At 42.2% G+C, this 14,910-nt stretch overlaps 1 long non-coding RNA gene across 1 annotated transcript in view; it reads right to left on the bottom strand.

Annotated features, from left to right (window-relative positions):
• Nucleotides 1-14,570, bottom strand: part of LOC133497971 (uncharacterized) — a 32,258-nt gene extending 17,688 nt beyond the window's left edge. The window contains exons 1-2 of the long non-coding RNA XR_009794154.1: nt 14,420-14,570; nt 13,124-13,461 (exon numbers count right to left, since the gene is read on the bottom strand). This is a non-coding gene — a long non-coding RNA (uncharacterized LOC133497971). The remainder of the gene's footprint in view (nt 1-13,123; nt 13,462-14,419) is intronic.
• Nucleotides 14,571-14,910: the final 340 nt, after the last annotated feature.

Here is a 14,910-nt window from a genome sequence, read left to right as displayed (position 1 = left end):
GTCTTGTAACTTATTATTAAAGCTTTATATTTGCTTATTATTAAAGCTTTGGAAAAGGGCGACTAAAACGAAAATAGTGGTGACCTAAGACTTACACACAGTAATTTATATTTGAGTGTTATTTTAAATTTGAATGGGTTGACGATGAGGGCTTTTTTTTTTTTTTTTTTTAAAAGATGGTTTTCAACAGTGTTCTTGTGTAAGAGCAGCTGAAGGATGATAACGTTTGTAACGGCTTTTAGGACAACACTTCTCCCAAATTCAAATTTGTCATGTCTGCCCAAACACGAAGAAACCATTGAGATGGGACGCGGTTACAGATGGTAACAGGTTAACGCATTACGGAGGTTCCAATTTAATGTTGATTATTTTGCAGTGTTCCAAATGCTCGTTTGCTATGTTTATGTCCTCTGGTGAAGAGGGCAATAAATAAGGCGACGGGTCCCAATGTGTGCGAGCGTGCAATTTGTGAATGCGGCCTCATAACCTGTCGTCAAAGAGCCTCCTACTTTATCAGCTATTTTGAAGATATTATTTGAGAATAAAGTTTTTTTTTTTTTTTAATACAAGAAGCACTTTTGCCGTGTGTGCCGCCTCGATCTGTCAAAGTTTCCTGGCAACTGTGGCCGCATAGGGCGCATGTAAAATAACAAATCAGCCGATGCGTTTGAGCGTGATTGAAGCACAGCAGCGAGGTCCCAAGTTCAAAGCGGCGGAAGCCTTCCAGTGTGGAGTTTGCATGATTGCACTTCTCTCAGGTGTTCTATCCTCTTCACAGTCTGATAATTTTCACACACACCACGTTCATTGTGGACTTATGTGTTTGTCTCCGCGGAGGTTCGCGAGCGCTGTGACAGACGGCCCAAGCTTGGATGGACTCCAGCTTTGCCCTGCGTTGAATTGAAATTCAAATTCGGTCCTAATCTCTGCTGCTTTGCTGAAAATAAGGGAATATAAATAGTTCATTCTGCTGTCTAGCTGTCCGTTCATCCAGCCATTTTCTATCGTTTCAACGGAAAAACCCCGATTTCCCTCTCAAGGGCCACTTTGTCCAGCTCTTCAAGTGGGAACCCAAGGGATTCCAATGCTAGCCCAAGTCTTCCTTATGTGTCCTGGTTCCTCCATGTCCGTCACTAAGAGACTGAGGCAGAGCTCCTATCCCGACAGACACTGCACCGACCCACCTGTCGATTGCCCGCTTCATTCTTGACTCGCACGTGAGCAAGACCCCAAGATACTTAAAATTCCTTCACTTGGGGCAGGGCTTCATCCGCTACCTAGAGATGACACTTCATCCTTTTCTGTCTCAGAGTGGTGCTGATACTCATCCCAGGGCAGCCTTGGTGGATTCCAATCCCCAATTGAAACAAAACTTTAGCAGTCAGAGAAGTTACATGTACATGACTTGACTCTACTACATTCTTTGACATCATTCAAATGCACAAAGATTGTACCCCTTTGTATATTACAACCTGCGTACTCACCCTGAACTTGGATTTTACATGACAAACATCCATAAGGTGGATGACAGTGAACCTACGCTGATTCGTGATTCTCCATTGGTAAACAAACCTCGCATTTTTTTTTGGAGAACCCATTTACCGTAATTTCTGGCCTACAGAGGGCACCAATCAAGCCTCACCCAGTACATTTGTAAAGGAAATACCATTTGGTACATACATACACTACAGCTGTGTAAAAGCCGCAAGTGCCCACATTGAAACACGAGATATTTACAAAGAAAGACGGTAGACAGAGAGTTTAACACTCATGCTAGCACAGCGCTAACGCTAGCACCGCGCTAACAGGGCCGGTTAAAAAAAAAAAACATACCGGTAAAAAAATCACTGAGACACGGCAGTAACACGCTACCGCAGCACTAACAGGGCCGGATTGGTAAAACTCACTTCCTCGGCACATATATTCCACCGGTCTCACTCTTTCTTTTTCCGCTCAAGTGCCCCCTTGCGACCGTTAGGAAAAAACGCACAAATTAGCCGCACCACCCCATAAACCGCAGGGTTGAAAGCCTGTGAAAAAAACTCACGGCTTATAGGCCGGAAATTACGGTAGAAAGTATTCACTGGATAAAATCGACTATTCAGTATTCTGTAATGCCCTAACATGCCGTCCAAAACCCGCTGCTTCTATGGTTGCGACGTAAAGTTCAGCACGATGGAAGAGTCCAGTACAAGTCCGACAGGCAGTTAAGGCTAAAAGCAGGGTGGTAATATTTTCAGTCCTCTGGTTTTGTGGAGCTGCTCACCCTAAGGTAAGGTATGTGTCAAATTAGTGAGAAAAAGTTTGAATATGGAATAGGCCAAAATGTAACAAAAATGGTTAATCAAAAATGTGCAATCGGTATTTTTAGGGGTTGCTATGCCGTGACATACACGCCAGTTTCAGGAAGCTCCGTGATACGCAAATGTTCGCCATATGCGTTGGGGGCTGGTCTGTAGCCCCAGTGAAGACCAAGGGTTCTATGTTCTGTTTGTGCCTGGCAGGTGAGTCCCTTTACACACATACCAAACGTGCAAATAATGTTCATGTACCATAATTCTGGGCCTACAGACAGCACCTGGTTACAAGCCTCACCGTTTACATTTGTAAAGGAAATACCATTTGGTACATACATACGCCACAGCTGTGTAAAAGCCGCAAGTACCCACTTTGAAACCCACGTTGAAACACGAGATATTTACAAAAGAAAGACGGTACACAGAGAGTTTAACGATAGTGCTGCGATAATGCTAGCCGTAACGCTAACAGGGCCAGGTAAAATGAAAAATAATAAACAATAATAATAAAATATCACCGAGACGCGCCAGTAACACAACAGCAAAATGCTTGCAAAGCGCTAACTCTACCGCAGCGCTAACAAGGCCAGTAAAAGTCACTTCCTCAGCACATATATTCCACCGGTGCCTTCTTGTGGCCATTAGAAGAAATGCACAAATTAGCCACAACACCGCATAAACCGCAGGGTTGAAAGCGTGGGAAAAAAATCGCGGCTTGTAGGCCGGAAATTACGGTACTCATATTAATGTTGCCAACTTACTTTGAGTCTGAACAGCTGGAAAGACGTGAAAGTTATTGCAATACTTTTATTTTTTTATGGTGATCACACCCAGTGTTTAACCAGAACCATTACCAAGATCTTATCAGGCAATCGCGGCTGAAGTACATCACGAAAAAGGTTTGGTTTCCAGGAAACCGATCAAGTGGCTCTTGCAAAAATCACAAATTCTACTGTGCGCTTTTAACTACTTTCAACTGCCACTCAGCCATTTGTGCTCCATTCCAATCCGAAAATTCCTCCTCACATCCAACTGGGTGTTCATCATTTCCATTCACAAACTCGCAAAGAAATGCGACCCCAAAAGCAGGTCGCCATGGTTACCACCAGGTTGGTCATGTGCCTTGAGACCCACAAATCATATCAGTGAGAATTGAGAGACAATAAACAAGTAAAGCGATTCCGTCCGTCTGAGAACGGCCTGAGCAGTCGGGAATATCAGGACAGCACGATGAAAGTGTATATTTATATTTGCAATTACAACCTGCTTTCTGCCAATAGGAAAGACTGTTATAAAGAAATAGTACGTTAAGATGCACGGCGCGAACTATTAAACTTAAAGCGATGCGACCCTTTCATCGATGTAAAATAAAAGCTGAATTTACACACTCGGCGGGTGCCATGCCCGAAATGTTGCCGTTCGTTAATGAAACGGGGACAAAGCAGCTTCTGCAATTACAGCGATAAGAGCGACTTTGAGATTTGTTGGCGATCAGTTAACAACTTTTGGATCTGACACACGTATTAGATGGTGCTGGGGATAAAACATGGAAGAGACATGTAGAATTCTTTAATTTCATGCCAGAGCAACCATGGATAACGTTGGCTTTTTGGGTTTTGCTCAGCCTCAATAAAATCCTTGACAGCAGACAAGAAAGTGTCACATTACCATACACGAACTATCTTTAAAAAAGGAAAAAAGTGCCCTATAGATGTCTAATTAATTCAAAAAACAAAAGGGCATTTCTTTTTTTTTTTTTGCAATGCACTGGGCCTCAGAAAAGACTTTAGTTCTCGACTGGCATCAGAAGGTGCAATTTCTTCCTTTCCACTTGGCTGCAACCACCAGGGACATATAAACCCAATTTGTGTCTGCAGTCTAAGAAATCATTTTGAAGAATTAACTTAAGCACAAAATTAGAAACAGACGAGTCTTGTCAATATGACAAGATTTGTCACGGTAAATGCCCGACTCGCTTTTTATTCCGTGGGTAATTCAGATTTAAAAAGAAAAAAAAAAAAAAAAGAAAACGCAAAACAAAACAGCGACAGGAACTAGATGGCAAGATACAGTATCTCGTGAAAACGAATGACTTTGCTTCACAGTTAAAAGAACAGAAATGATGCTACAGTAAAATAAAATTGTATTAAAAAAGTCAAAACCCCAAATAACCTTTTATTCGTATCCTAAAAACAACCAGCCCAGTACATAATTTCAATAAGTAAAGATTGTTTTTTTTTAAAAAAAAAGCTTGAGAATGACAAGGTCAAGTGTCATGCCTATAAACATTCTAAAATGGATATTGTAATGAAAAATACATATAATATTATTCACTTCAATGTCCATATTGCCTGTATCATGTGTTCATTACGTCACACCGCGACATTTGCCATTGAAATCACGCTGTGCCACCTACTATGGGACACGGAAGCTCTTTTCAAAGAAGAGAACATCTCACAATCGAGTGAAGTGACCGGGGCAATATGACCCTATCGTTTCGAGCCATATTTAGATGATATGCGGATCACTTCTAACGAACAACAGACTCCCAGACAATATGTATGAGCCAGCTCGGTCGAAGCCGTGCCTCGTCCGCGGCGGGTACATCGACACATTTAGCACCCCTGACTTACGTGCAGGGATTTTTCCTTACATTCTGAGAGGATTACGTACCCCAAAACTATTGTTTTTTTTTTGTAGCTGTATACACACCTACCTGTCATTTCGAACCCACGAAGCTCTCATCCTTTACACCCTTGCAATCTATTTTTCACGACGAACCGGGTCTTTTTGAAAAGTATGAAGCGCGAATCCATCCTCCCAAGTGTTCGAACAATATCCAGCAATACAACGAGCCGGCATTTTGGCTAACACGAAGGAACAACGAGCTACCTTCCAGCAGGTAAAACTAGTAGAAACATACGAGACCGCTTGAGTCCGCTACTGCCCTGTATGTCACTTCCTGTTTCTCGAGAACAAATCCCTCGAGAGGATTTTCATGGCGGGAGTGACAAAAAGCCATATACATCAAAATCATGTTTTGTGTTGACAAAAACGGATGATTCCATTCTGGCTGTCTTTTTTCCCATTAATAACATACTAAAATCATGCATTTGATGACAGTGGACCTTTAAACATTGCTGTGATGGTGTAATATTGCCGTGAAAGGGTCACTAGGCGTGCTATTTGCTCTCATCTTCCTCTACATTTTAATGTGCTTACTTAATGCTTATCCATTTTATCTTTGATAAGGTGCACCACAAACTTTTCCCTGCAAATGCTTGGAATGTGTTTTTTTACAAGCCGTATTCCTCAACTCGTCCATGGAAAGTCGTGACTCCAGTTTCTTAGTAAGTTCCAATTTTTCACCAATTCTAAGATTAATGCGCTTCCTTTTCTCACCATGCTTAAGAGCTTGACAAAAAAAACTTTTTACTGTACCAAAATAACAACATAATATTTAAAAGATGAGACACGTAAAATGCCATAAACAGCAGTAGGTATGAATAGGTAAGATAAGACACACCCCTTTTTACCTGAGTGCCTACGGAGACGCTAAGCTAATGTTAATGCATTGGTCTAGATGTGAATTTCGGCTCTGCCAACATGGCCACCACGAAGGCCTGTCGATTATCTGCATCTTGTCTTCTTATCTGTCGCCACACCCGAAAGTTACCGATACCAGTTTGTTGCTTGCGCTAGTGAACAATAGCAACAACAGACTTTGCCGCTGCAAAGGTGCATTTCGAGTTCCAACTGGACACCACCATCATGTCTATGAAAGCCCAAGTCTGTTGTTTCCGGGTCTGTTCCACTGTACAAGTACTTTTGTGTTTGTGTTCAAATATCCGTTCCTTGAAGGATAACAACACTGTGACATCGATCTTGCACGTTTGCTAATCTTTGGCATTTTGCATTGTTTGTTAGCATTAAGCTAACAGACTTGAAGGCAGAGTTGTGCATGTGTTTTAATCACATTTTTGTTGACAGTAAACCTGATCTAGGAGAGTGGCGTCAAAGAGCCGGAATTCTCTTTTTCAAAGGATTGTTTATTTACCGAACATTTGTTTGGTGTGAAGTGAGTTTAGTTAAGTTCAGTGCCACATTCAGTGGTCAGGGTTAGGGTTAGTTTTTTAGTTAGTTTTTGTCAAGTCTTGACTGATAAAGACCACGTGAAAGTGGATGCGAAAACATTCTATGTTCAAATTAGAATGCACCGAGGTGTTCAAGCGTGGAGAACAGCTATAAAATTGTCATGTTAATCACATTTCAAAGATTGCAGGGGATTCTCTAACGAGACCTTAAAATGGAATGGTGTAATCCGTGAAGATCATGTTTCTTTATCTGATTTGAACATTATCATGGAACTACCATTAAGATGATTATTCTAAAGAACCGTAAATAAATGTATGAGCAGTAGTGCGTAAGCCTTGAAGTCATTATCAGGTAGGCTCCATCTGTGTCATGATAAAATCAGCGCAGATTTAAAACTTTACGTTGAATCAGTGATTTAACCGGAGAACTTTATTGGCGCATGGTTCACCGTCCCAGAATTTCACCATCTCTTGTCAATCGTTAGCTTCAGTAACGCATCTACTTGTTTGTTTTTTTTTTTCAGGGGGCCTTTGACACAAGCAGAAAACACATCTTGGGGAAACACTGAAATGCTATTATGTACTTATTGTATTGGCCTGTAGCCTAAACTGGAAAATGGCAGCGCGTTTTGGCATCATTGCACGGATTGGGGCATGATTATCATTTTGGCAGCCTGCACAGTTGGCAAAGCGGCTGAATTATTTTTATATTTATTTATTTTTTTTGCTATCTCGCTCCCTCGTCGCATACGTGTGTGTGCGCGCACGGGACGGGGAATGAAGGATTCCTTCAGGGCACAGCCTCCTGAGTCTCCTCTCATCTTCCACTCTCCTACACTCCTGTCCGTTTGTTCCGTCCTTTTCTCACTTCTCGGCTGAGCCGTACGAGGCGGGCGGATATTCAACATGGCAGCGACTTAGGGGAACATTTCTCGCAAAGAGCAAAACGTGGTGAAGTGAAATAGTGGCAATTTCAAATGGGGGATAAATGTGGTAGCTAGCGCACCCAGGGCAAATTTTAGACTGAAGCTGTGTTCTCCCAGATTGACTCTATTCTTTGTGTGTGGGGGTGTACACTCGCGTACAGTCCTATGCTCTTTCCCCGTCGTGTCTTTCCTGGCTCTTTCTCAAAGACTTCAATTACCTTTGAACCCTTTTAGTGAACATCTTTGACTGAGGTGCCCCAACCTTGCACATGGCCTTGTTTGCTTTACGCCAGCTTTTCCCAAAACTTTAGTTCAGGACCCAAAAACAATGCTGATTCCGTTATTGCTAGCTCAACGATTGAGTAAAATCTTCCAAATTTATTGATTCTGGACCAGACACGATGGATTTAGGTTTAATGAGAAGCTTGGTCTAAGAAACAAAAGAGGCGTGGCAGGGGTTTCTTTTTAAAGAAGTATATTTTAAGTAGAAAGTAATCTTTTGTCATTATTAGAATTATATAGTGTCATCCATGACAGCTATTCCCAACCTTACTTGAGCTATTTAATGGAAGAATATTTATTGGTTCTGTTCGTCACAATACCTTTTGGGCATAGATAAATCATCTTCTAACCAAGTAACATTTCTGGAGGTTCACTTTAGGGCTCTCTGTTGGAATAGTACAGGACATGTATAAGGGCACCAGAACAGCGGTGAGATGTACCATAGGTGTGTCAGAAGAATTTAAGTTGGAGGTGGGACTGCATCAGGGATCCGCACTGAGCCCCTTCCTGTTTGTGGTGGTAATGGATAGGCTGACTGATGAGGTTTGAATGCAATCCCCTTGGACCATGATGTTCGCAGATGATATTGTGATATGCAGTGAAATCAGGGAGAAAGCTGAGGAACAATTAGAAAGATGGAGGCACGAATGAAGATTAGCCGAAGTAAAACAGAATATATGTGCGTGAATAACAGAGGTGGAGGGGGAAGAGTGAGGCTACAGGGAGAAGAGATACAGAGGGTGGACGACTTCAAATACTTGGGGTCAACAATCCAGAGCAATTGTGAGTATGGTAAGGAAGTGAAGAAACGGGTCCAAGCGAGGTGGAACAGTTGGCGAAATGTGTCTGGTGTTCTATGTGACAGAAGAGTCTCCGCTAGGATGAAAGGCAAATTTTATAAAACAGTGGCGAGGCCGACCATGATGTACGGATTACAGATGGTGGCACTGAAGAAACAACAGGAAGCAGAACTGGAGGTAGCAGGAATGAAGATGCTGAGGTTCTCGCTTGGAGTGACCAGGTTGATAGGATTAGAAATGAGCTCATTAGAGGGACAGCCAAAGTTAGATGTTTTGCTGACAAGGTTCGAGAGAGCAGACTTCGATGGTTTGAACATGTTCAGAGGCGAGAGAGTGAGTATATTGGTAGAAGGATGCTGAGGATGGAGCTCCCAGGCAAAAGAGCGAGAGGAAGACCAAAGAGAAGGTTTATTGATGTGGTGAGGGAAGACATGAAGGCAGTTGGGGTTAGAGAGGAAGATGCAGGAGATAGGCTAAGATGGCAAAAGATGACACGCTGTGCAACCACTAACGGGACAAGCTGAAAGAAAAAGAAGAAGACTTTAGGGCTCTCACAACACACTGATTGGGAATCACTGATCGATAATTGTTGCTTTTTATGGCAAATATTTATCATGTACTCCACTTCACCACAGCAGTTTTTTTTTTTAAAAAAGTTTTCTAGTAACAAAGATGAGTGTTTGAGGTTATAAAGAGGGCCAAGCAAGGGTGATGGTATTAACATGAGGGATTAACGTTTAGGATGTTACGTTCCATCGTGGTTTGAGTTGAGGATTATGTTTGGGGGTTAGGATTAGCATTGGGTGACAACTGTCAAGTGGTTAGTGGACCTCTTCGCATTTTAGAGTTCATTGTTTCAAGTCTCGGCTTTGTGGCGTTTGTACGTTCTCTCCGTACTTGTGTGGGTTTTCTCCAGGTCCTCCGGTTTTCGACTGCAATTGTCTATGGGTGTGATGGTCAATGATTCTTTGTCTACATGCAATCTGCGACAGCCAGTTGGCTACCTACCTCACGACCAAATTTGGCTGAGATCAGCTCCAGTGCACGTAGAATTAGTGATTTTAGTAGTTGTACTTTGCATTGGACAAAAGTTATTTGGTCCGCATTGACGTAAATAAGTCGTACCCGTTTCCAGTGAGAGTTTGAATCTGCCAAGGCTGCCCTTCATTACCAATTTTGTTCAGAACTTTAATGGTCAGAATTTCTAGACGTCGTCGAGGCATAGAGGGGGTCTAGTTTAGTGGCCTCAGCATTGCATCTCTGCTCTTTGCAGATGAAGTGGTTCTGTTGGCTTCATCAATCCATGATCTCCAACTCTCACCCGTTCGCAGCCGAGTGGGAAGTGGCTGGGATGAGAATCAGCACCTCCCAATCTGAGACCATGGTCCTCAGTTGGGAAAGGGTGGTGTGCTCGCTCCAGGTCAGGGATGAGATCCTACCCCAAGTGAAGGGGTTCAAGTATCTTGGGGTCTCGTTCGGGGAAGAATGGAGTGGGCGATCGACAGACAGCTTGGTGGAACATCTGCAGTGATGTGGACTATTTATCGGTCCGTTGTGGTAAAGAGGGACCTAGGTCTACGTTCCTATCCTCATCTACGGTCACGAGCTGTGGGCTGGGGCATCTGATCCAGATACTTGCCGGATGCCTCCCTGGTGAGGTGTTCCGGGCACATCCCACCGGAATAAAACCCTGGGACGACCCAGGACACGCTGGGGAGACTATGTCACTCGGCTGTCCTGGAACACCTCGGAATCCCTCCGGAAGAGCTGGAAGAAGTGGCTGGGGAAAGGGAAGTCTGGGTATCCCTGCTGAAACTACTTCCCCCGTGACCTGACCCGGAAAAGCGGTAGAAAATGGATGGATTGATAGTTTGCATTGGTGCTGAGCTACAATACATTATAGTGAGACTTCCCCTCTTGTAACTCAAAAAGAGAGCATAATAATACAAGCTGAATATTTGTTGCACCTCATTAGATTATGATGTTGTACATGTTTAGCCAGTCAGTGTGCATAATTATTATTTTGATGTGAAGATATGATAACGTTGTTTGATTTTCTGTTGTTTTCTTCCTTTGATTTTCTTCACACTGGCTCTCGCCTTTCATGATGTTCACTCGCATTACCGACGCCGTCGGTATGCAACCGTGTATAGAAAATGAATCATCGTCTAGACCAAGTCCGTAGCTCCTTTCATTTATCCTATCTGTCCTGCCGTGATGAGAGGTGATGCCACATTTCCAAGATCTTTTCTTTTTTTTTTTGCTGTCCCTATTTCTCTCTGTGCCGTGTGACAGCAGTCAATGTGTTTTTTTTTTTTTTGTCACTTGTCATTGTGACTTCTGAGCCCGAGAGCAGCAGGTGCCAAATGAAAGAGGCTTTATCATCTTACAGGTTTGCCTGGGAAAATCGAAAATTGGTGGGAGCTGCTGCATATTTTGCCGTAATGCTTTTGAATTTGAAGTGACAAAGAAAACAAAGGATCTGTTCATTTACCTCAACTGAGGTTGTGCTCTTTTTTTATTTTTATTTTTAATCACGCTAAGACTTGTTGCTCTGTCTACAAAATCGCTTTGACGTTTAAAGGTCGACAGGTGCGCTGATGATTGTTTTTTTTTTGTGTGTATTTTTTAATCTGACCCTTAAATTCTGGGAAAGCATCAAGGTCTAAATTTACTAGTAATTTGCCACAGACTACATCAAATTATAGCTCATAAAAGGGGTCATCAAGGCTTTTATCGCGTCGTGTCTTATTAGACATCAACAACAAAGGGGCCAAATATAAATGTGCGGTAATTAGCGCACTTATTAGACCAAAGCAATTGTTCATTTATTCCTGTAATGATGCATTCATCCAGCTCTCTTACTGAAAATATATTTTTAATGCTAGAATGTAATTATTATTGTTGTCAAAGAAATTTGAAATTGTTCCTCCCCCAAAATAACAGAGAAAATTAGTATTTCTTGATTAAGATCTCAAATTATAGTTATTTATCCTGAGAAAAACACTTAATGATTATGGGTGATTAATTCCTGTGAAAGACAGAATGAGTTGGCTCAAATTTGCATGCAGAAAAGCTTGAAAACAAATAATATTGTTGGAAATGGGTTTGATAGATTTGTAACATTTTTCCACATCTTTTTGTATCATATGTTAAAGTCTCGATCAAGGGAAAATAAATTTGTGCTTTAAATTTGACACCCCACAAAGAAGAGCATTGTCAACAACCCTGGCAAATTTGAATTAGAAAAAACACCAATGACTAAAGAAAAGAGAGAAAGAAAGAGAGCAAGACTTCAAAATCAAATCTGGACCGCTGCAGGCGTGTCCGCTTAAACCACAGTTAAAGACTACATATGCCTTTACATAACTACGTGTTTATGCTAAAGCGGCTAAAATAAATCCGCACACTGCCTCCGGTGGTTGGAACGTGCCACCTTGTCATCGCGGTTCTTTCAATATTCAATGAAATATGCAAATGAAATTTCAAACACAGGAAAATGCATTTCCGGGTTTTAAATGGTATGAAATCATCAAACCTGATTGTTACTTTTTTTTTTTTTTTTTTTTTTTTTTTTTTGTCCAGCAGCTTCTGATAAAAAGTCAGTCATGGCATTTTTTTATTATAGTAGTAGCGGACGCCATGAAGAAGTCCAGAAATTTCACGCCGTCTTCAAACCCCGCAACATTTCGACGTCACTTCATCACATAAATCTTTACATGCAAAATGATTGAACAAATTCATCTATTACGGCAAGTATATTCCCAGATGTATCTAATAGACTTTCCATTCCAGAATCTTGACTTTGCGGTGCGGTTGATAAGCTGAAAAGTGTTGGCCTGACAGCTTTGAGGTCCCGGGTTCAATCCCGGACCCGCCTGTGTGGAGTTTGCATGTTCTCCTGATGCCTGCATGGGTTTTCTCCAGGCACTCCCGTTTCCTCCCACATCCCAAAAATATGCAATATTAATTGGACACTCTAAATTGACCCTTGGTGTGATTGTGAGTGCAAATGTTTGTCTGTCTCTCTGTGCCGAGTGAGTGGCTGGCAACCAGTTCAGAGTGTATCCCGCCTCCTGCCCGTTGACAGCTGGAATAAGCCCCGCGACCCTTGTGAGGATAAGCGGTTAAGAAAATTGATGGATGGATGGATGGAATTTTGACTTTGTCATATGAATGGGAATTGTGTGAAGAATTAGTTTAATCAACCAGTTTTCTGAAAATTCTCTAATGCGCATTTCATGAACGATCGACTGGCTGTACTGTGTACTACATAGTAAATAGCCACAGCACAACATCTGAGAATGGAATTCGCTTGTAGATGAACTTGAGCTCATCATTGAGACTCAATTCTGAGACGGCTGCAGCTCATTCAGAATGGTGCAACTCAAGTTCTGACCGCAACAAAGAGGTCAAAGCGTATTACTCCAATTCTAAAGCTTTTACACTGGCTCCGAGTCGCCTTTAGAATAAATTTTGGCACATCTTGCGGCATCTTGCCGCCAAGGGACTATGTTGAAGTGAGAAGGACAGGCCAAAGCCATGGAAGGCTAATACAGAAGGAGTGCTTTTAGTGCAATTACTCGTGGAATTTTGCATTTTGCAGCGGGGCTGGAATTGTGCTCCTGTCATTTTCCTCTTCTAAGTTTAAATAATAAAAGCGTTACCAGGGTAATATGTTCGACAGCGAGGATGCTAACAGTCAATGGACGGCCGTGACTCACCTTTGTGACGCTCGCCGCAGATGGAACGACGAAGCAAGGTGAAGAGTTGAATTTGAAGGAGGTAATTATAATTCTTCTTCTGAATGCGCCGCTGAACCCGAGGAGGGCGGGCCTCATTCTCTGCGGCCCAGCAGCGTAGAGTCAAGGAGTAAATGCGGCGCACGGAAGGGTGACCCGGTGTACTAGCTTCACGCCATCAACTTCCCAAGAAGGTTCGTGCAACAAGAAAATTGCTTCTTGTAAAAGACAGACGGCTCCATTTGGCCGTGCGACGTGTTGACACGAATGTGGAGCGGCGTTGTTTCCAGAAAACAAACAAATCATCATCTCCAAGAGTTCTGGGTAGGAAAGGCAAGCACAATGGTGAGCCTCACGCATCGGCCACAGAAATACGTTGAAAGCATAATGAGATTCCATATTAATGTTAGTTATTTACCAATAGTATCTCCTTTTTTCTTGTACTAAGCGCAGATTCTAACATTTTGACCATTTCGTGAGTTACTGTAACCATTATACATACCGACCTGTATATACTGTATATACAGTTATCGAGTCAAAGTACTACATTTGCTGTTTCCGCCATAATGATCCTAAAAACAAAAAAATGCCGCTAATTAGAGCCCAGACCACCACCACGGATGAACTATTAATAACTGTGAAAACAATTCTTTGTGTTTTTCATTTGGGTCTGTTTGTCCATCTGTTTGGTACTTTGTTCGGCTACTTCCTGCCTAATGGAGGATGGGGAACAGACGGGAAGTTGCGATATGATTCTGGGGGTTGGACAGCTCCAATGCTATCATAATGATATCCTAATGACTCTCCTAGTAAAAAGACCGTAATAATGCATCCTGATCCAGATCATTACCAAAAAGGATGTGATGAAATATGATTGGTTGTTGAGAATTAATTGGTTGTTCATCCCCGCTCCATTCATCTACAAAGTTTGTATAAACCTTCTGTGTGCTATTATTTCATGTTTTACAAGTCATATTGAGTACTCTGAAAAGGCTCATGAAAACAAAGCTAATCAAGGCCCAAGACTTTTGCACAGTACCATAAATACGGTAATTCACGTCCTACAGAGCGCACCCGTTTACAAGCCTCACCGAGTCCATTTGACAAGGAAAAAATATTTGGTACATATGTACGCCGCAGCTGTGTAAAAGCCGCAAGTGCCCACATTGAAACACGATATATTTTTAAAGAAAGACTGTACATAGAGTTTAACGCGACTGCTAACGCTTGCGCTGTGCTAGTACTAACACTAACAGGGCCAGTTAAAATAAAACTTACCGGTAGATATCAGTGAGACACGGCAGTAACACCGTAGCAACATGCTAGCACAGCACCAATGCTAGCACAGAACTAACAGGGCCAGTTAAAAAAAAAAAAACATTCTAGTAAAAATCACTAAGACATGGCAGTAACACGCTAGCGCAGCGCTAACGGGGCCGGACCGATAAAGGTCACTTCCTCGGCACATATATTCCACCGGTCTCAGTTTTACGTTTTCTGCTTGAGTGCCTCCTTGTGGCCGTTAGAAAAAAATGCACAAATTAGCTGTATCACCGCATAAAAAGCAGTGATGAAAGCGTGTGGAAAAAAAGTCGCGGCTTGTTGGCCGGAAATTACGGTACCATTACGTACTGTGCTTTCTATGTACAATAGTTACGTTAAAGTTCAAATTACTACATAAAGTAAGATTTTTTTTTGCCCAGTATAAAAGAGGTCCCAAGTGTCTTAATTTCATGTTTGGGAGATACTTTTGTCAAGACTGCCGCAGG

This window comes from Syngnathoides biaculeatus, chromosome 3 (assembly GCF_019802595.1).
Source record: "Syngnathoides biaculeatus isolate LvHL_M chromosome 3, ASM1980259v1, whole genome shotgun sequence".
NCBI classification, from domain to species: Eukaryota; Metazoa; Chordata; class Actinopteri; order Syngnathiformes; family Syngnathidae; genus Syngnathoides; species Syngnathoides biaculeatus.
Note: the sequence above shows the minus strand (reverse complement) of the source record. Positions and strands in the feature narration are given on the sequence as shown.